The sequence below is a fragment of the Dreissena polymorpha genome, chromosome 16 (genome assembly GCF_020536995.1).
Source record: "Dreissena polymorpha isolate Duluth1 chromosome 16, UMN_Dpol_1.0, whole genome shotgun sequence".
In the NCBI taxonomy this organism is placed as follows: domain Eukaryota; kingdom Metazoa; phylum Mollusca; class Bivalvia; order Myida; family Dreissenidae; genus Dreissena; species Dreissena polymorpha.
In genome coordinates this window covers 48,236,327-48,257,521 of record NC_068370.1, presented here as the reverse complement: position 1 = coordinate 48,257,521, position 21,195 = coordinate 48,236,327, and the positions used below count along the sequence as shown (strand labels likewise).

At 34.2% G+C, this 21,195-nt stretch overlaps 1 long non-coding RNA gene across 1 annotated transcript in view; it reads left to right on the top strand.

Moving 5' to 3' along the window:
* Positions 1 to 20,891, top strand: part of LOC127861582 (uncharacterized) — a 32,064-nt gene extending 11,173 nt beyond the window's left edge. Inside the window, exons 2-7 of the long non-coding RNA XR_008040276.1 lie at positions 17,520 to 17,619; positions 17,777 to 17,826; positions 18,484 to 18,549; positions 18,826 to 19,504; positions 19,853 to 19,897; positions 20,113 to 20,891. This is a non-coding gene — a long non-coding RNA (uncharacterized LOC127861582). The remainder of the gene's footprint in view (positions 1 to 17,519; positions 17,620 to 17,776; positions 17,827 to 18,483; positions 18,550 to 18,825; positions 19,505 to 19,852; positions 19,898 to 20,112) is intronic.
* The last annotated feature ends 304 nt before the right edge of the window (positions 20,892 to 21,195 follow it).

The window sequence follows — 21,195 nt, the reverse complement described above, 5'->3', positions numbered from 1 at the left end:
TGGGGTGTTAGCTAGGTCTTCTTCAGTGAAGACGCTGCTGAAATGTGAGTTTAGGATTTCAGCTTTGGTCACTATGGCCGTTGCCTTTTAGGATTTGGATCCCGGAACACTCACACAGTTTGCTGTTGATAAAGGAATCAAGCTTCTTCGGATTTTAGTCGCTGGTGACGAGGTCTCTGACATAGTTGTTGTAGGCCTTTTTACATTCCTGTTGGGTGTCTTTTTGGAGCTGCTTATGTGTTGTTATGTCCTCAGGTGTGCTGTTGTTTTTAGCTTTTCTGTATGCTTCATTTTTCCTATTTCAGAGGCGTTTTACCTTCCTGTTTATCCAGGGTTTATCCAGGGTTGGTCGAATCTGCTCAATGTAATTTTTGAAGGTACGTTTTCCTCCATGATAGAGATACAGCGATCCTTGAAGGTTTTTTCTTATTAGGAATTTCTTATTTATACTGTTGTTTTAGTTTGAGAAGATGCCATTTTGGCTCTCCCAGTCTATATCGCGGAGGTTTACGTCTCCTGCGAACCAGATAGTAGAGTTTGGATGCTGAATGTGTAGGCTGTGTAGGGCCTCCCTCATATCTTGCATGTAATTAACATCGTTACTTGGAAACATGTGTACATGGCTGCATCGATGAGTGTTTTTGTTAATGATAAAACTAGTTACTTTATATATATTATAGTGTACGAAGGACAAAAATATAAAGGGACCGTTCGATATTTTTGTTTTACTTTAACTATTCTTTAAATTAAATTATTTAGTTTATTTTTCTGAATAAAATGCAAATGGCATACCAAGAAAAAATAATATGATTAGGTATACTTGAACGCACCAAACAAATAAGATTTTTTTTCCTTTTAAGGAGGAAAAAGATCGACAAAAATGTGAAACGGATCATTTTTATTACTATTCCGTGGATTATATCGTAGAGTATGCGTATACAGATGTCTGTTAGAGTGAACCTAGTGAAACAAACGTTTGTATACATTTGGGTCGACTTAAAATGTGGGAATGTAGTTTAGTTGTTTGTAGTCTAAAACTTTTTATTCACAACAAACTTTAAGGGCAACGAAATAATATTTTGCCAAAAATCCTATAGAATGAACTTAGTCTACTAAATCCTACAGATAATTCAGTTTTAATCGAAATGGATGTGTAGGTGCTGTTTTAATGCACGTGTAATATGATGTTAATAGTATTCTTGCAAACAAAATGTGCCTTCATTTCGAACGAAAAATATTCGGATAACAACCGATTAACTATAATAAATAGTGTATTATTGCGCTTCTAGTTTGAAAACGCAATAATTTAAAATATCATTGAGTAATTAGATCATGTCATATCTAGTGCATGTCAGTATTGACTTTTAACATTGGCTTAATATATCGTACGATTTCCTTGTATCGAGTGTAGCAACTAGCATACTATTAATTGGCGAGGGACGTTTTGTGCCACTACCAGTTCGTGCCACTGATATATGTGAAGGTAGGCATGGGACGTTTTGTCCCACGGATACTATAGAGGTGGATAAGTGTGAATACTACCGTATATTGGGTCTGAATCATAATGGGAAACTGTCGCACCTTTGATTGTCACTTCTGTGCAACAAAAAAAAACAACAACATGGTTTTATTTCAAGATTATTTATTCTGGTTTACAATACACAGAGCAGATACATTACACATTTCAGAATTAGGGGGGGGGGCTATATAGGAGTCACTTTGTCGGTTGGTCTGTCTGTCCTGAAAATTTCATCCAATCTTCACCAAACTTGGTCAGCAGTTGTATCTAGATGATGTCTAGGTCAAGTTTGAATATGGGTCATGCCGGGTAAAAAACTAGGTCACTGAGTGCGTTTTAAACCGAAAGTTTGCCTGGACCATAACTATGTCATTTATCGTTAGATTTTAAAATGACTTGGTACATTTGTTCACCATCATGGGACAGTGTGTCATGCGAAAGAAGTACGTCGACATCTCCAAGGTCAAGGTCACAGTTGGAGTTGCCCATAAATGAGCTTGTTCTGGCCATAACTTTGTCATTTATTTTGAGACTTTAAAATCATTTGGCACATTTGTTCACCATCATTGGACGGTGTTTCAAAGAATTAAGTCGATATCTCTAAGGTCAAGGTCACACTTTGAGTTCAAAGGTCAAAATGGCCATAAATGAGCTTGTCTGGGCCATAACTATGTCATTAATTGTGAGATTTTCAAATCATTTGGCACATTTGTTCTCAATCATTGAACGGTGTGTCATGCGAAAGAATAACGTTGATATCTCCAAGGTCAAGGTCACATTTTGAGTTCAAAGGTCAAAAATGGCCATAAGTGAGCTTATCTTAGCCATAACTATGTCGTTCATTGTGAGATTTTAAAATCATTTGCCACATTTGTTCACCATCATTGGACGGTGTGTCATGCAAAAGAATTACGTCGATCTCTGCAACGTCAAGGTCACACTTTGAGTTCAAAGGTCAAAAATGGCCATAAATGATCTTGTCCGGGCCATAACTATGTCATTCATTGTGAGATTTAAAAATTACTTGGTACATTTGTTCGAAATCATTGGACGGTGTGTCATGAAAACAAAATTACGTCGATATCTTCAATGTCAAGGTCACACTTTAAGTTCAAAGGTCAAAAATGGCCATAAATGATCTTGTCCGGGCCATAACTATGTCATTCATTGTGAGATTTAAAAATTACTCTGTACATTTGTTCACAATCATTGAAAGGTGTGTCATGCGAAGAATTACGTCAATATCTCCAAGGTCAAGGTAACACTTGGAGTTCAAAGGTCAAAAATGGCCATAAATGAGCTTGTCCGTGCCATAACAATGTCGTTCATTGTGAGATTATAAAATGACCCTGTATATTAATTTTGTTCACAGTCATTGGACGGCGTGTCATGCGAAAGAGTTCAGAGTTCAGGCCTTTTTCTGTCTTTTTTGGGAAAAAGTACCTAGCAAAATTGTGATTTTTCGAGTCGCGAAATCTTCCAAATTGGGAAGAATTTTCATCGACAAAAGCATTATTTGGGCAGGGAATTTTTCCAACCATTTTGGATAAAAATCACATAAATTATGGTTATATATTTTTAAGTTGTTTAAAAAATAACATTGAGATATAGAGTTTAATAATCATAAGTCTTAAGACACTTCTTTAAATAATTTTTTTTTTTTAATTGGGATTTTTTTTAGAATTGGGAAAAAATAAGCATATTTGGAATTGGGAATGGGTTCGACTATCGGAACCGTGAGATAGGCAGAAAAAGGCTTGAGAGTTCAAAGGTAAAAATGGCAATAAATGATAATTGCATAATAATTCTTAAAAATCGCCATAAATTAGCTTCTATCGTTTTGTTAAAACAGCATGCAAAATATTCTGTGTTAATGCAGCATGTGGGATATACGTCACGTCTGTGACAAAGCTCTAGTTTAATAATGAAACCAACAAGTATATTATGTATTATTGTATTATATAATTTTTTATTTAAGTAGAGTTTTTTTCTGAAAATTTGAAGATGTGTGCAATATTTCATGTAACTCCTATTTTTTTCCATTTCCAAGTTAGGAGTCCAAAGACCCCTATTTTAAAATCCTAGTGAGACCCCTGTCAATGTTGCTCAAAAGAAAATTTGCCGATATAAAAACTTGTTAAATATTCCATAAAAATTGTTGTGACATTTTACCAAAAAGCGGGATTGTCCTGCCGAGACACCTAAACTGATCAATAATTTCACCTTTACGTTAGTAATTATTTGGTATATTTCTTACAAAAACTTTATATTTCAGGCCAATATCTATGATAAATGTGTTTAACAATTTCATGAACACAAACGATTCTGAATTTTTCCGGAAGTAAGCAAACATGTGCATGCGTGTGATTCCATAAAGGGAAATGTGGCTTATACGTAAATTAGATATCCAATCAAGACACTGTATTCCAAATGAACATGTGGAACTCATGTAACGTGATGTGAACGCTTCGAGCAATGTTATTATTCAACCAATTGTTAATTTACTCTAAATTTAGATTGATGCAATATGTTCGAACATTCTGAAAATCAGTTGAAAAGGAAACAAAATTTATGTGGAACATTGATGTGTAACAGTCAGCATTCAGTTTGTTTGATTTTTTTAAATCAGTGTTTTGACATTTTTTTAACTGAGGTGACAGGGCCCTCAATCTATCAAATCTGCAGCCGCAGTTAGTCTCATGATTATTATATCTCACCTGAAAAGATTATTTTTTTTTATAGAAAGATGTGTCTCATGATTATTATATCTCAATTCTATTTCAATTTAATCTTGTCAAACATATTTAATTATGAAAAAAAGAAATGAATATAGTGCAAACATGTACAGATGTAATAATGAGAGAGAGTAAGTAAAAAAATCCCCCAAAAAGGGAAACGCCGCGAAAATTCCCCTTCATGAGGGTAGCGACCCGCTTCCCCTAAAATGGATTGAGGGCCCTGGGTGATATCATACACAGTTTTTTTTTACTTGATAATGCGGAATTTGGCTTTTTTTCAGTACATGTATGACACATCTATCGACAACAAATAAACCCCTATCATTAAAACACCATGTTGTGAATGCCTGATAAAAAAATAATTCGCAGAAAAATCACTGATAATATGTCAAAAACAACACTATTAGCAGTGGGTTGTAAAATTGAGCAATTAATGGATTAGTGATGGTTAGTTTTAGCTGAACATTTTTTTTGTAAATTAATGGAAGGTATGTCAATTTTTACAAATGTCGGGACAAAGTGTCTCATATGGGGATGCGCGGACAAATGCCCCAATAGCAGGATTTTTCCTTCAAGATCAGGACATCTGGCATATGGATATATGTTTTTTTAAATGCTATGGCCTTTTGAACTCTTTATAGAAAGCAGAACATCCATTAAATTTGGTGAATTTATTATCAAAGAAATTTTCATTTTGGCGACAATTATTAACAGTTACATGTAATCCTAGCAGTAATCAATTAATGAATGGCTATTTGTCAACGAGCCCTCAGGTCAATCAGTATATCAACAAGAAACATAACGTAGCCTTAAATAACCATATTAGTCTATCTTTTGATATCCAATCTGGTGGGTTCCCTAGCTTCCCAATCGCTTAAGTAACGCTCCATTGGTCATTGTCGGCTCGGGTACTACTTACATGTACTTCGGGTACTCTTAAGTACACTTACATGTACCCCGAGTACGGTAAATATACTAAAGCGTACCCAGGAATTTTACGCTAAATCGGTCGTTGTCGGCTTTGAAAAAAATAATTGTGTTCACATTTATGTCAATTTTCTGTTAATTGGCTTCTATATTATCAAAACTTATACTCAAAAAGCATGTTGATGCAGTTTTTTTAAAAGAGAAGTTTGTTTAAGATAATCAATTTCGTTTAACTGTAATTGGTAGCGCATTTTCTGACATCGTATTTTGGGAGGGAATACAACTTGGGTACAGTCTAATATTTACCGAATACGTTAAGTTTATTTACCGTACCCGGGGTACATATAAGTAAACTTACGAGTATTCAGGTTACATGTATGTAGTACCTGGGCCGACAATGACCAATCAAGCTTAAGTAAACCAATAAACATGTTCACCGGTTGATTTTTTTACTCTTTTTATGAATGTAAATTTTCATTTATACTTATGAAGTATGATAACAAAACTTGGTCACCAATCAGAGGGTTTGGATAGCAAAGTAAATGACAGATAATATTCTGGAGAAAGATAAACAAACACAAATGTATAGGGTTCTTTTGAAAAAGAACTGTGTGGACCTCTTAAATCTTGCTTAATCCAGGGAATCTCTAAGCAACTCTTTAAATATGACATTGACACAAATATTTTAAATTCTAGCAAACCTTACACTTTTGCTTTTACAAATCCTAGGAGGCTGAATTGGGAATTAAAAGACTCTGGTCTCTGCAAGATTCATTTTAATGAGTATGGGGTTTAAAAAAATGGTTATTCAAGTGTAATAAAACAGACAACAGAAGAGCATCCTTATAGCACTTAGATGTGTTAATTGCATCTTAAAACTGGTCTTGTGACACACGTGAGTCATCCAGGAAGTAGGGTAAATTGAAAACAGAAATCTTCATGTATCAGATGTGGCTAGAGGTGCATATTATCAGTGGATCAACATTAATATTTGCAAAAAAAAAGATTAATGTAAAGATAATTGTTTTAAGAGAATTACTTACTAATAAAAATGTCTTGATGGTTTAATTTGTTGACAAATATATTTCATTTCATAAATAGTTACCAAGAAGTGATAGAAATAAGAACAAATTCCCAGGCAGTGCACTGAAAAATTCTTAACAGGGCTGGCTAGTTTGAGTTTCATAAAAACAGGCTTGTAACATTTTCTTGATCTCTGGTAATAACATAATAATTTGGACTTGGTTGGTCCAACTACTGATTTTTAGCGAGGCTGTTGTCATAGCCAGCTCGTTGTGTCGTGTCGTCCGCCGGCGTCATGCTCAAACCTTAACATTGCCTCTAAAATCAAAGTGCTTCCACCTACAACTTTGAAATTTCAATTGTAGATGCACCTTGATGAGTTCTACACGCCACACCCATTTTTGGGTCACTAGGTCAAAGGTCAAGGTCACTATGACCTCTAAAACAAAAACAAAAATTCTGACAAGCTTTCGCAGCCGAGCGTGGCACCCGTTATGCGGTGCTCTTGTTAAATCTTGCCATGAATTGAATGATTTGCGAAAACAGAATAATTATTAGTATTATTAAGTCTTGCCATTCCACATAGTGGAATTATAGGTCTATAAAAATTGGTTCATTTTTTATTGTACCTCTTTGTTAGTGGCTCAAGCATTTGAACGGTCTGAAAAAGACCATGTCGCTTACGTTTCCACTCCAACAGTTGCATTGTTTTCATCAGATCTTCACAAAACTTTAAGAAAATGTTTCTTTACAAGTCAAATAACTCCAGTATGTTGGAGTTACAGCATTTGAAATACATAAAATTGGCTATTTGGACCACAATTTCCTAGAGGTTTGTGCAGCAAACAAAATTGTCAAGTTCAATTGTTATAGCTGAGTAAAGCCAATTTGGCTGTTTTAGCAATCTGCAGCATACAGTTTGATCCTTACATCACATGTTTTTAAGACTACTATATTAATATAACATGTGACCGCTCTAGTTTTGAACACCAAAAAAGGGTACAATTATAATTTGTCTGAGTTATTTGAAAACTATTCAACAAGATTTCTTAAACAGGTTTCAAAGGTTTCATAATCTTCAAGTCATCATAAACATTAATTAATTCTTTTTAAAAACACATTTTTGTGAAAGAATATTGATTAAATAGAAACAATAAGAAAGATAAACTATTCTATCTAGTTTAATTTGATTTTGTAACAGTTACTGTTCTTTTTACATGATATTGACTTGTTTGTCATTTGTACTACAGGTAGATTGGTCAACAATACATTATGTCCATACTAATGCTTTAAAACTTGGCCACCAGGGGCGGCGCAGTTTTTCAAAGATGGTTATAGTGAAACCTTTTAAACACTGTTTAAATCACATTATTTGTCAAATCATGATGAAATTAGCTTACAATTTAAAAAAAATCTTGATGATGTCTGCATGGTCAAGTTCTAAAATGGTTCTGGTCTGTAAAGAAACATCGCTGCTAGCTGGCAATGCAGTTTTCCTTATATTGCTATAGTAAAACCTTGTTAACCCTAAAAGACACATTTTTGGCACAATCGTAAAAAAAATTTCTTCTTATTTTATCTTAGCCTAGTTTGAAATGGTTCTGGTTTGTTGAAAAACATGGCTGCCAGTTGGGCAATTTTCCTTTAAAGGGGCTGTCTTATGGATTGGTAAATTGACAAAATGAAAAAAAGTTGTTTCAGATTCGCAAATTTTTGTTTTTGTTATGATATTTTTGAAGAAATAGTAATACTGACCATTTACAATGCTCTTAAAAATCCATTATATGCATCTTTTGACGATTTGAAAACCTGAAAATTATAAAGCGTCGTGCGATGCAAAACAATTTAATAATTTGGAAGTTCTGTTGTTGTAGTTATATTATGGTAAACTATGAGGATTGCTCATAAAGGTAAAAAATACATCCGCTCTAAGCATGAGCATAGATGGTCGAGTGGTCTAGGCGGGATACTTTTTACTCCAGGACTCCAGGGGTCAGTGGTTCGAGCCCTGTTGATGGTTACTTTTTTCATTTGTAAAAATTGTATTCTTGTTTTTTTACTGGAGATTTTTAGGTCAAATGTTTAAATATATCAATATAAATTAAAGCATTTAATGACATGCTTCAATGCATGCCAAAATCCATTGGACGACCCCTTTAATGGCAAAGAGAAACTTTATTAACCTTACATAAATCTTATTAGCCTTAAGAGCACTTTTTTGCCGATTTTCATTATGAAATTGGGAGCATTTAGGATACAGATATCTCCTTAAAGGGGCCCGTTTACATTTTGGTGAACTGACAAAATAAAAAAAAAATCATGTTTCAGATTCGCAAATTTGCGTTGTAGTAATGATATTTGTTTGTAATACTGAAAATTTACCATGCTCTAGAATATCAATTAAACGCATCTTTTGACGATTAAAAAACCTGAAGATTATAAAGCGTTGCAAGTACATGTATAAAATATGTAACTCATTGTATATGAGCAGGGATGACCAAGTGGTCTGAGCAAAAGACTTTTAATCCAGGGGTCAGTGTTTCGAGCCCAGTTGTGGGTTACTTTTTTTCTTTCTTTAATTGTATTCTTGTTTTTTTACTGAAGCTTTTTAAATCCAATGTTTACATTTATCAATATAAAGCATTTAATGACAAGCTTCTATACGTTCCAAAATCTGTGAAAAAGCCCCTTTAATACTTCAGTGTGTGAGACACATGACTTGATTTTTATGCTCCCCGAAATAAAATTTCGGCGGAGCATATAGTTGCCAGTTTGTCCTTCCTTCCTTACTTCCTTACTTCCTTCTGTCACACTTTTGTTACCCTTTCTCATGGCGCCTTCATTACTTTACCAATCTCTTTCATATTTGGCATGTAGGTACCTTGCATGGACCTCTACCTTTTGATGAGGTTTTAGGTCACTGGGTTTAAGGTCTAGGTCACCGAAGCTAATAATAGATTTTCCTTCACGCTCTTGTTACAGTTTCTAATAGCGCCTTCAATACTTTACCGATCTCTTACATATTTGCAATGTATGTACCTTGCATGGACCTCAACCTTTTGATGAGGTTTGAGGTCACTGGGGTCAAGGTCACCGAGGCTAATAATATATTTTCCACCACGCTTTTGTTATAGTTTCTCAAATGGCCTTCAATACTTTACCGATCTCTTTGAAATGTGGCATGTAGGTACCTTGCATGGACCTCTACCTTTTGATGAGGTTTTACGTCACTAGGGGTCAAGGTCATCAAGGCTAATAATAGATTTTCCTTCACGCTTTTGTTACAGTTTCTAATAGCGCCTTCAATACTTTACCGATCTCTTTACATATTTGCAATGTAGGTACCTTGCATGTACCTCTACCTTTTGATGAGGTTTGAGATCACTGGGTTCAAGGTCAAGGTCACCGAGGAAAATAATAGATTTTCCTTCACGCTTTTGTTACAGTTTCTAATAGCGCCTTCAATACTTCACCGATCTCTTACATATTTGCAATGTAGGTACCTTGCATGGACCTCTACCTTTTGATGAGGTTTGGGGTCACTGGGGTCAAGGTCACCGAGGCTAATAATATATTTTCCGTCATGCTTTTGTTACAGTTTCTCATAGGGCCTTCAATACTTTACCAATCTCTTTCATAGTTGGCATGTAGGTACCTTGCATGGACCTCTACATTTTGATGAGGTTTGAGGTCACTGGGGTCAAGGTCACCGAGGCTAATAATATATTTTTCCGTCACACTTTTGTTACAGTTTCAGACCTCTACCTTTTAATGACACTTGTTGTCATTTGGGTTTAAGGTCAAGGTCACCGAGGCTTATAATATATATTTTTTAGGTGGTTATTACCACATAGATTGACAAAGCGCATCATCGGGGAGCATCCATCGTTTTCAACGATACTTCTTGTTTTTTAACAACTTCTATTCCTGAACGTGCCGTTGACAGATTTTTGCAATAACAAACAGAATAACATCAAATTATCATGACAATAGACTCTGTTCTTGTATATTCGGCTACTGAAGAGCTAAATTGGCTATTAATTCTGAATGAACACAATTATAACACAAGACATTATATTAAAATGTAACATGTTTACAACAAAATAAAAGTAAGAATTTTATCAAAATAAGATATTTTCTTTGTAACTGATCAATTCTATGAAGACACCATAGCAGCCCTAAAAAATCTTTCCCATCAGCAAGCTGTTGAGTTTTTTTATAGGAAAACTCTTTACTCTTATAAAAGTGTCACAGAGTTACAAATATTATTATATTATTATTTGATTTTTGATTGAGTACATTATAAATTCATACAATTCAATATCTTTAAAACTGTAAGTATTGTATTGTATGAATTTATAACGTACTCAATCAAAAATCAAATAATAATATAATAATATTTGTAACTCTGTGACACAACAAACAAAGCAAAGCTATATGAAAAACACAATTATTCAAAGTAAATTACATAAACAAATAAAGTCATTGTTTATAATATACAAACATACTCCCAGAAGTTATTTCTTGAATTTCAAAGTTCATCAATAGGCAAAGTCATGCATTAAAATTGGACATTTTTTAGTACATATATTTATAACAACAAATCAATAATCATTCATATGTCTGTCAAATTAATGTCATTAAAATCTTACGACAAAGAACAAAATATTGAAACATATGTGTCACTTCATATGAACATTTTTCACTTTTCACTTTTACACAGTTTGTAAGTACAACCACCCTATTGGTTGCAAGCATATTAGTTCCATTTTTTTAATAGTCATGATAAAACATGATTTTCTAAATTGATTGAGACAACATATTATATTTTAAGCGATGTACATATAGCAAGGCCACACACATTTTGTATTAAAGACTTTCCCAGTTTGAACTCATCACATTCATCATTTCCGTACCCTTATTAATTCTGTAACCATCTGTAGGTTTACTTAAATTTAGAATTATGGTATGCCATAATGGTAATATTGTAATTAAGACCTACATCATCATATTTCTCCAATGCTCCTATATATATGTCTACCTACATACCTCATGAAAATGCGCCTTCCTTAAGTCGGTGATCACCCTTTGTACACCTTGATCATATATACACCTTGTATATATCTTCTAACCTCATAGATATCAATGGTTACCATAACCCCATATTACACAAGTAACTTAAATAATATTGTTGAAAATATAAAAGTTAAGCATTAGTTTGATTATAAAAACTAGTACCATATTTCCCATTCCCCCCAAAAATAATCAAATAATGATTCGCGCGCGAATTTTGAATTTACACACAGTACATAGTAATATAATAATAAAACTTAACTTAGACATTGAACCCAACATTAATGGTTAATTGCTATGGTAAGGTAGTTTACTCGGTAAGTAACTGGTTTTTGAATTGTCTTTCTACTTCAAGTGCCTGCTTCATTGGAGACTTGTTCACCCCAGTACACTTCTTTACATTGACATCAGTTAACATTGTAAAAACATACTACATTGAATCTGTGTACATTATTTTAGCTGATTTTACTTTATAATTAGAACACCTAAAGGAGGTACACGATTCAATAACACTCATCGTCTCAATTGCTGCCTTTGTAGTAAAATTATGGATTGTCAATCAACGTTTAAACAACTTTAAACAATATTCACACGAAAAGACTTAACAAATGTAATTTCATTCACACAAAAAACGTTGTATAATCATGTAGTAGGTAAATTGAGATTTTAGAATAACAATTTATGTAAACATTTAATTTTTGATTTTGTTTGGCAACATAAAATTACTTTCTATAAACAAATAAAATCGGTCTAAAACTGATAAACCATAAGTCTCCGATCCTAGTTCTCTGTACTGAAACCTGTCGGGTTATAGGACTGCCAGCACCATAAGTCTTCACACATCTTTGCAAGATAAAGTTTTGCCTTCCATCCAAGTTCCTTCTCAGCAAAAGAGGCATCAGCGTAACACGAAGCTATATCACCAGCACGACGACCGGCGATCTTGTAAGGCATACGTTTTCCACAAGCAGCTTCGAAGGCTTTGGCCATTTCAATCACATAATAACCTTTTCCTGTTCCCAAGTTAAATACCTTAGAGTCACAGTCCTTCTCGAGGTACTTCAAGGCAGCCACATGTCCCTGAGCCAGGTCCACTGGAATTTGTTGAAAATTATGTGAACTATAAATGAATAAAAGAGTAAACGCAGAAAGCGAGTTATGTTATGCCATTAATAACAAGGGCATAGATTTCCCCCGGTCCGGTTTCAAAAGCTTCAATAGAAAAAATAAAATACATCTTCTTTTAGGCTAATTAACAGAAACATACTGTTTGAAAGCAAATATTTACAAAACAATTGGCATTTACAAAGCATGTGTTGTATAATTTGGTAATTTTCAAAATTTTAAGTTAGCTTTGGCAAAATCCAAATTTAACATTTTGAAGAAAAACAACAATGTGAAAGACCTTAAAAACAAAACAAATAAATGACCCACGTGTTGTAAGAAATATTTCTAAATTCCAAAATATGGAATTGTTTTTTTTAAATTGCAAAATCTATAAAATTGGATTAAACTTCACTAAAGGAGGATATTTGTCCATGTAACAGGCCTTTAGTATTAACATACATGGGAGTAAGGGACATCCTGGAAAGACTATTACTTAACTTTTTTTGATTTACGTATTTTGAGACATGATTTTTAATGATATTTAAGATATAAAACAATTTTTACACACCCAAATATTTTACCTGAAGCTATATAGGAGTAATCCTCACATATGGAGATGAAAAATTGTGCTGAATCATGCTAATAATGCTAATCTATCAACTGAATTCATTTTAAAAGTACCAGGATATTGGGTAAGGCAAAAGTCGTTCAATTAATGTGTTGGATATCCTGAGTCATTCTAGGATGTGGACGTGACATGTAAAGATTTGGATTCTAAATTGACTTTTACAAAACTTTTCACCCATAAATTGTTTTTAGACAAAATAAGTAAAAGTATTTTCGTAGTTTGTTTGCCCTGCAAATTAATGTTTTGTATGAAATAGTTCAAGCAAGCATATCAGCCTTTTGTTGGGTATTTTGATTGGGAATTCTTTCCATAAATCTCTTGTCAATAGATGTTATTTTTGTGGCATATTTTTCCTCGCCCACTTTTGTTTGTGTTACATTTTACCATGTTGTTGTAGTATTAGGTATTTAAAATTCAGACAAACTCGGTCCACTTTGTTTGAATTTATAAAAAGTTATTCAGCAAAAATACTTTCAAATTAATCCATATTACTAAAACCTACTTGCGCATTGCAATAACGTTTATTTTTTTAACAAATACAAATAATGTTCTTATAGATTTGTTTGTAAGTTTTGCGTAAAATATGAGGTGTGGGGACATTATGACCTAGTTGTAAAGCACCTGTCCATGAAATTTGCAATACATGTTTTATTAGTATAAGTCACATACATTTATAACGTAATTTATTGACTGAAAACTGCTTGAAATTGAAAAAATGTATTGAACAAAGATTATGTTTGAAATGGAATATTCACTGGGTGAAGTAAATGTACATGCTAGTTCAGTGTTTTTCTCACAACTTTTGGTCAGGTAGGGCGACCCATTTCCAACGATAAAATGTATTATATTCACGAGTGAAGGATTCCGAAAAAAGAGATTTATTCATCTAAAATCCAGCTCTGACCCCATTCCCAAAATGTTTAAAAAAATGCAGTTTACTTCAATTAAAATAAGATGTATTACCTCTAATGCTGCAATTCAATTCTGCTTGTGCATCTGAAGTTTCACGTTGTTTATACAGTAAAACTGCGATAACTCTAGGTAGCACAGGACTGACCTCGATGCTCGAGTAATCGCAGGTTTCGAGTAATCCATGGTATTATTTGTTTTCACTGTTTTGGTTGGTGATGCTTAACTTTTGACCGCTAACGCTTTATTTACGGGAAACACTCTTTTCCATTTTTCTGATTCCATTGGCTGTTTCGTCCCCTGTTTCGATTGGCTGTTTCGGCTATGGAAAATAGTTGTATGGCCATACACGAGAAAGACCGGTTATGGAAGAGAAAGACCGGTTATAAAACATTTAGTTTTAGAAAGACGTCCGAGGACTAAAAGATAAAAAGTAAATAGTAATAACATAAATTTCATTCTTAAATACGAATGAAATTATATGTACTGGTACTAGTCTTCTATCTGCAATGGTCAAATATGGATGTGTATGGTGTACTTAATAAATAAGTAAACTACACGTATGGTTTATAAGTTTAATGTACATCGATAATAAATATATAATCAGGCAACATGATAGTGCGCGTGCATGTGATGAGCGCTACTGCAAGTCGACTAAGGCCACAGTAAATAACTATTAAAATGACAACATTGCTCATTTCTTCAAGTCGACTATGGCCATAGTGAATGACTCTGAAAATGAAACAATTTTTCGTTACTGCAAGTTAAATTATAGCTACAGTAAATTACTCTAAAAATGTCACCAATGTTCATTAATGAAAGTCGACTATGACCACAGCAAATGTCTCTTAAAATGACACAATTGTTCATTACTGCAAGTAGACTATGGCCACAGTTAATCACTCTTAAAATGACACCATCATTCATTACTGAAAGTCGACTATGGCCACAGCAAATGGCTCTTAAAATGTACACCATCGGTCATTACTGCAAGTCGACTAAGGCCACGGTAAATGACTCTTAAAAAGACACCATTTTTCATTACTTCAAGTCGACTATGGCCACAGTAAATGACTCTTAAAATGACACCATCGTTCATTACTGCTAGTCGACTATGGCCACAGTAAATGCCTCTTAAAATGACACCATCGTACATTACTGCAAGTCGACTATGGCCACAGTAAATGACTCTTTAAATGACACCATTGTTCATTACTGCAAGTCGACTATGGCCACAGTAAATGACTCTTAAAATAACACCATCGTTCATTTCTAAAAGTCGACTATGGCCACAGTAAATGACTCTTAAAACGAAACCATCGTTCATCACTGAAAGTCGACTATGGCCACAGTAAATTATTCTTAAAATGTCAGCACTGTTCATTACTGCATGTCGAATATTGCCACAGTAAATGACTCTTAAAATGACACCATCGTACATTACTGCAAGTCGAATATGGCCACAGTAAATGACTCTTAAAATGTCACCACTATTCATTACTGCAAGTCGACTATGGCCACAGTAAATGTCTCTTAAAATGACACCATCGTTCATTACTACTAGTCAACTATGGCCGCAGTAAAAGACTCTTAAAATGACACCATCGTTCATTACTTAAAGTCGACTATGGCCACAGTAAATGACTCTTAAAATGACACCATCGTTCATTACTGCAATTCGACTATGGCCACAGTAAATGACTCTTAAAATAACACCATCGTTCATTAATAAAAGTCGACTATGGCCACAGTAAATGACTCTTAAAATGACACCATCGTTCATTACTGCTAGTCGACTATGGCCACAGTAAATGCCTCTTAAAATGACACCATCGTACATTACTGCAAGTCGACTATGGCAACAGTAAATGACTCTTTAAATGACACCATCGTTCATTACTGCAAGTCGACTATGGCCACAGTAAATGTCTCTTAAAATGACACTATCGTTCATTACTGAAAGTTGACTATGGCCACAGTATATGACACTTAAAATGAAACAATTGTTCATTACTGGAAGTCGACTATGGCCACAGTATATGACTCTTAAAATAAGACCATCGTTCATTACTGCAAGTCGACTATGGCCCCAGTAAATGACTCTTAAAATGACACCATCGTCCATTACTGCAAGTCGACTATGGCCACAGTAAATGACTCTTAAAATAAGACCATCATTCATTACTGCAAGTGGACTATAGCCACAGTAAATGACTCTTAAAATGACACCATCGTTCATTACTAAAGGTCGACTATGGCCACAGTAAATGACTCTTAAAATGACACCATCGTTCAGTACTAAAAGTCGACTATGGCCACAGTAAATGACTCTTAAAATGACACCATCGTTCATTACTGAAAGTCGACTATGGCCACAGTAAATGACTCTTAAAATGAGACCATCGTTCATTACTGCAAATCGACTATGGCCACAGTAAATGACTCTTCAAATGACACCCGTCGTTCATTACTTCAATTCGACTATGGTCACAGTAAATGAATCTTAAAATGAAACCACCGTTCATAACTGGCAGTCGACTATGGCCACAGTAAATGACTCTTAAAATGACACCATCGTTCATTACTTCCAGTCAACTATGGCCACAGTAAATGACTCTTAAAATAACACCATCGTTCGTTACTGAAATTCGACTATGGCCACAGTAAATGACTCTCAAAATGGGACCATCGTTCATAACGGCAAGTCGACTATGGCCACAGTAAATGACTCTTAAAATGACACCACCGTTCATTACTGGAAGTCGACTATGGCCACAGTAAATGACTCTTAAAATGACACCACTGTTCATTACTGCAATTCGACTATTGCCACAGTAAATGACTTAAAATGACACTATCGTTTGTTACTAAAAGTCGACTATGACCACAGTAAATGACTCTTAAAATGACACCATCGTTCATTACTACACCATCGTTCATTACTGCAAGTCGACAATTGCCACAGTAAATGACTCTTCAAATGTCACCACTGTTCATAACTGAGAGTCGACTATGGCCACAGTAAATGACTCTTAAAATAACACCGTCGTTTATTACTAAAAGTAGACTATGGCCACAGTAAATGACCCTTAAAATGACACCATCGTTCATTACTAAAAGTCTACTATGGCCATAATAAATGACTCTTAAAATAACACTATCGTTCATTACTGAAAGTCGACTATGGCCACAGTAAATGACTCTTAAAATGTCACCACTGTTCATTACTGCAAGTCGACTATGGCCACAGTAAATGGCTTTTAAAATGACACCATCGTAATTTACTGCAAGTCGACTATGGCCACAGTAAATGACTCTTAAAATGTCATCACTGTTCATTACTGCAAGTCGACTATGGCAACATTAAATGCTATCTAGGTCCCTGTGGCATACAAAACGTGATTTTCCATTGTCACATCGACGGTGGAAGACAGGTGAGCAATGGTTTCATAGGATTTCTACATGTTGTAGTGGTTACAATAATGTAAAAGAAAGTCATATATATTTTACTCTTCATTGGATCACATAAGTTCATAGGAATTTGGTCGAAGTTCTATCGCCATTTCATTCCGATCTTTTTTTATATATATTTCAGTGACGTTTTGTGGTTGCTTAACCATTGCAAATTTATTACAAACGTAGACGCGGCACCAAAAAGTTCCATCGGATATGGATTTTGCGTTTTCACGTTAGAGGTATTAATTCATACATTACTCTCCGTTGCATGCCTATTGATTATCATATTCAAATATTAATGCACAATTTCATTAACGTATTGTCATACTCTTGAAACAGTGTACATGCTATAATCATTTGGTTCTTTTTTATCAGTTTTTTCCTCATGTAATTCAGGCATTGACTGTCGTGGAGAAAAACATCCAAGATACCTTTTCAGAAAAAGGGTAAGTTGTAATTGTCATAAATAAGGTAGCTTTTCTGCAATTAAATTCAATGCACTGATATACTAAGCTTATTCAAAATGTGCGTTAATGCTTACAAAAACTGACTTTAACAGCAGAAAAGCTTTGTAAACGGCGTAGTATTCGAACTCGGTCTTGCCACCGAAACCTATGTGTGACGGTGTTGTGGAATTGGTCTTGATGCGTCTGTTACTTGCCCAAAGTCAATAGCTACTTCGAATTCTATGAGCTCCGAACGAAATAGATAAACTCTATATGAGAAATTCGTAAAGACCAAAGTATCGCAATGATCCGGTTGCATTACGAACAGGCACTTAGTACAGTACAATGCCTAGCAATGGCAACTGTATATTGCATAAGCGCTTGGCATTCAAAATACCAATTATATTGAAAGCTATCTGTGTTCCCTATTATACCTTATATTAGGATAAGAGCCGAAATATTTTGAATCAATCAACGATAAAAGTCGAGGTTCGATTGTAAAGAAAAAATATGTGTTATTCGCTTATTCACAATTTCTCCTGACAAACGGTACCATACACAATGTAAAACTTTCCCTTTCTTTGATTTCATACAAATTTCACAAAACATGGGAAATTGATTGCTTACTTAAACTGTCAATAATGACGACATTTACAGGAACCACCCTTTGGTAAAGCTCGTAGCTAACGAAAAGCTGAAATCAGCTTACAAGAAGAACAAAAGGTATTTCGTATTATATTTTTTTTATTGAGTATTGATTTTGTTCATGAACTATTCCAGTCAGCCATAACATAATCATTGGGCCGTTTACAATGGATTTAGAAAGTGAAAAATAAACATAATATTGCATATGACCGATTTTGTAAAGGTTAAAAATTAGTATGTGGAAAGATGTACATCTAAGGTCGTGCTCGATCGAGACTGCCATCAACATTTGTTAAAAACTAAACTTAAACTTATAAAAATTACAACCAATACCATTTCTATATTAAATTACAGACTAGTTTCATCGTATACAGAATCCGTCCTCGTCAAGGAAGCGTGTTCAGTGATCATGCAAGAGGTAAAGAGTATGGTCTTTGATTATTTTTTGTAACAAGTATTATCTTACAATAATATATACGTTTTCAAAACATGATTTTATTTATAAGAGTGCGTAACATTTTTTTCATTTTGTGCACAACCACATTTTATTCACGAAAGTATAAACTTGCGCTGTGTTTGTGTAAATTTAATTCGTCAAATGTAAATATTTTAATTGTTAATGGGAAGAACAAATTCTTAAAATGTACAATATCTCCATATAACATGCCTGTTAGACTGTCAATAGACATAGAATCCCGTTTTATTTTTTACGCGGTTTTTTTAAAGGCGAGTCCGAACAATATAAATAGTAAAGGCAAAAATTTAAAGTTATATAATTAATTGAAAAAAGTATATCGGTTTCGAATGTCATACAATAATTATTTTCTTCTTTGGTGTCAAAGTAAACTACATATTCGTACAGAAAATATTTCACAGTACATGTATGTAAAATTTGTTAAATATTCTCATAATCGTTTGTTTCATATCATAAAACTGCACGCGACTGGATGTAGTTATAAAGAGGCCACAGAGGCTCTGCAACGAACGGTGGCCAAAAGTATTTTCACAGCATATAGCCTGGCAACAACTCACCGTATGTATTGTCCATATCATTAATACTACAATGATCAGTTTTGTAAAAAAATATAGCAGTCATATTAGGTTTTTCTTTTCGTATAAATGTCATAGAAATTTCATTCGGATTTACGTTTAACAAAATGGTTTAAAGAGATATCTGTAACGTGTTTTAGCATAACCAAGCCATTAATACAATTACTAGTCACAGGCAATTTATGATTAGTAAAAGTTTATCGTATCGTCGAAATAAAACAATTACTTATAAGTGTCTTCGTAGCCTTTGACACTTTAAAAGTTTGACTTGTTATGTAACTTGATGTGTTTTTAGTTCATTTTCACAAATATTTTGGGTTTTTTAATGCAGGCTCGAGCATAAAAGAATATTGATCAAGCGCCCTAGCAGATAGACGTAAGTAAAACACGGAACATAATTTTTACAGATGAAATTGTAGGTGCTCATGAAATTTCATGTAAGAAATTTTTCTGGATAGTAGATGTATATTCATGTTAAAAAGCAAGTTTTCTTGTAGCGAATGTCACAACTTTCATGGTACTCAAAAACTGTGTGAGAATCCTAGTCAATATGTCGTACCAGATTGGATTTTGTTGCAATCTATTTCAAAGGTAAAGCCTGGTGAACACAAAGACGCTAACATCCTGCAGAAAAGTTCAACATGGCTGACAACACCGTACGGTCGGAAGATGTGTAAGGACAAAAGTGGGATCGTTGCATTACAGACACCGGTTTACTGTTAACTGTTGAGTTATCGATCCGGACAGAACTTAAGTGTGCACCACTGCAGTATAATGACATTTAAGTTTTATAGACTTTCATGCAATAGTTACTGTCACACAGCTCCGGACATTGAAAGTGGAAGGACGGAGAACCACACAGAAACAATATCGGCGAATGCTGATGTATATTTGTTTTAAGTTTCGTGAAATAGGTACTGTGAAATAGCTCCGGACGTACAACCTTCCTGAATTTCAATCTATTAAGGGGCAATAAATTAATAACGCGTGCACCGCAGTATGATTGAACACATTCATATTAAGTTTAATGAAATTTAATAAATAATTATTGATAAACACCTCCGGACATCGCCAAAATAATATTCCTTCACTGTCTTAGAAGGGTAAAAAGCCATCATAATGGAGGTGTCATTTTGTCTACTTACAAGAGTTGGCGCATTCGGATTAAATGCGTATTCTACATGCAATAATAAATGCATGCAAAAATAAATATCTTTCTTGCAACAAGCGTAAATCTACTGCAAATCTTAGCAAAACATTTGCAAACGTATGTGCGTGTGTATAGTGACGCAATCATACGTTTTTCCATAGGTAATTTGTTTCTTAATGACAATATGTTTATATTTGATTAATAAAATACCTGGATATTATATGAATATGTCAGTTTCTGTTCCGAATCGCCCCCGTGCTTCTTTCTAGCAGCACCATGTACCTTTTGGGATCAAAGATCTTACCCTGTATTATACATACGTACGTGGTCCTTTATTCATGGCAGGTGATGAATTGCCAAAACAGAACGGCACAAAACGAAACAAAATACAAAAAGAGTACAATAAAGCCGGTGTCACCGCTTTGGAACGGTCAATGTTAACTACTGGGCAGGTTAAACAGGTTAATGAGCGCTCAAACTCATACGTGAATCAGGAATATTCATTATACATACAAGTGTAAAAT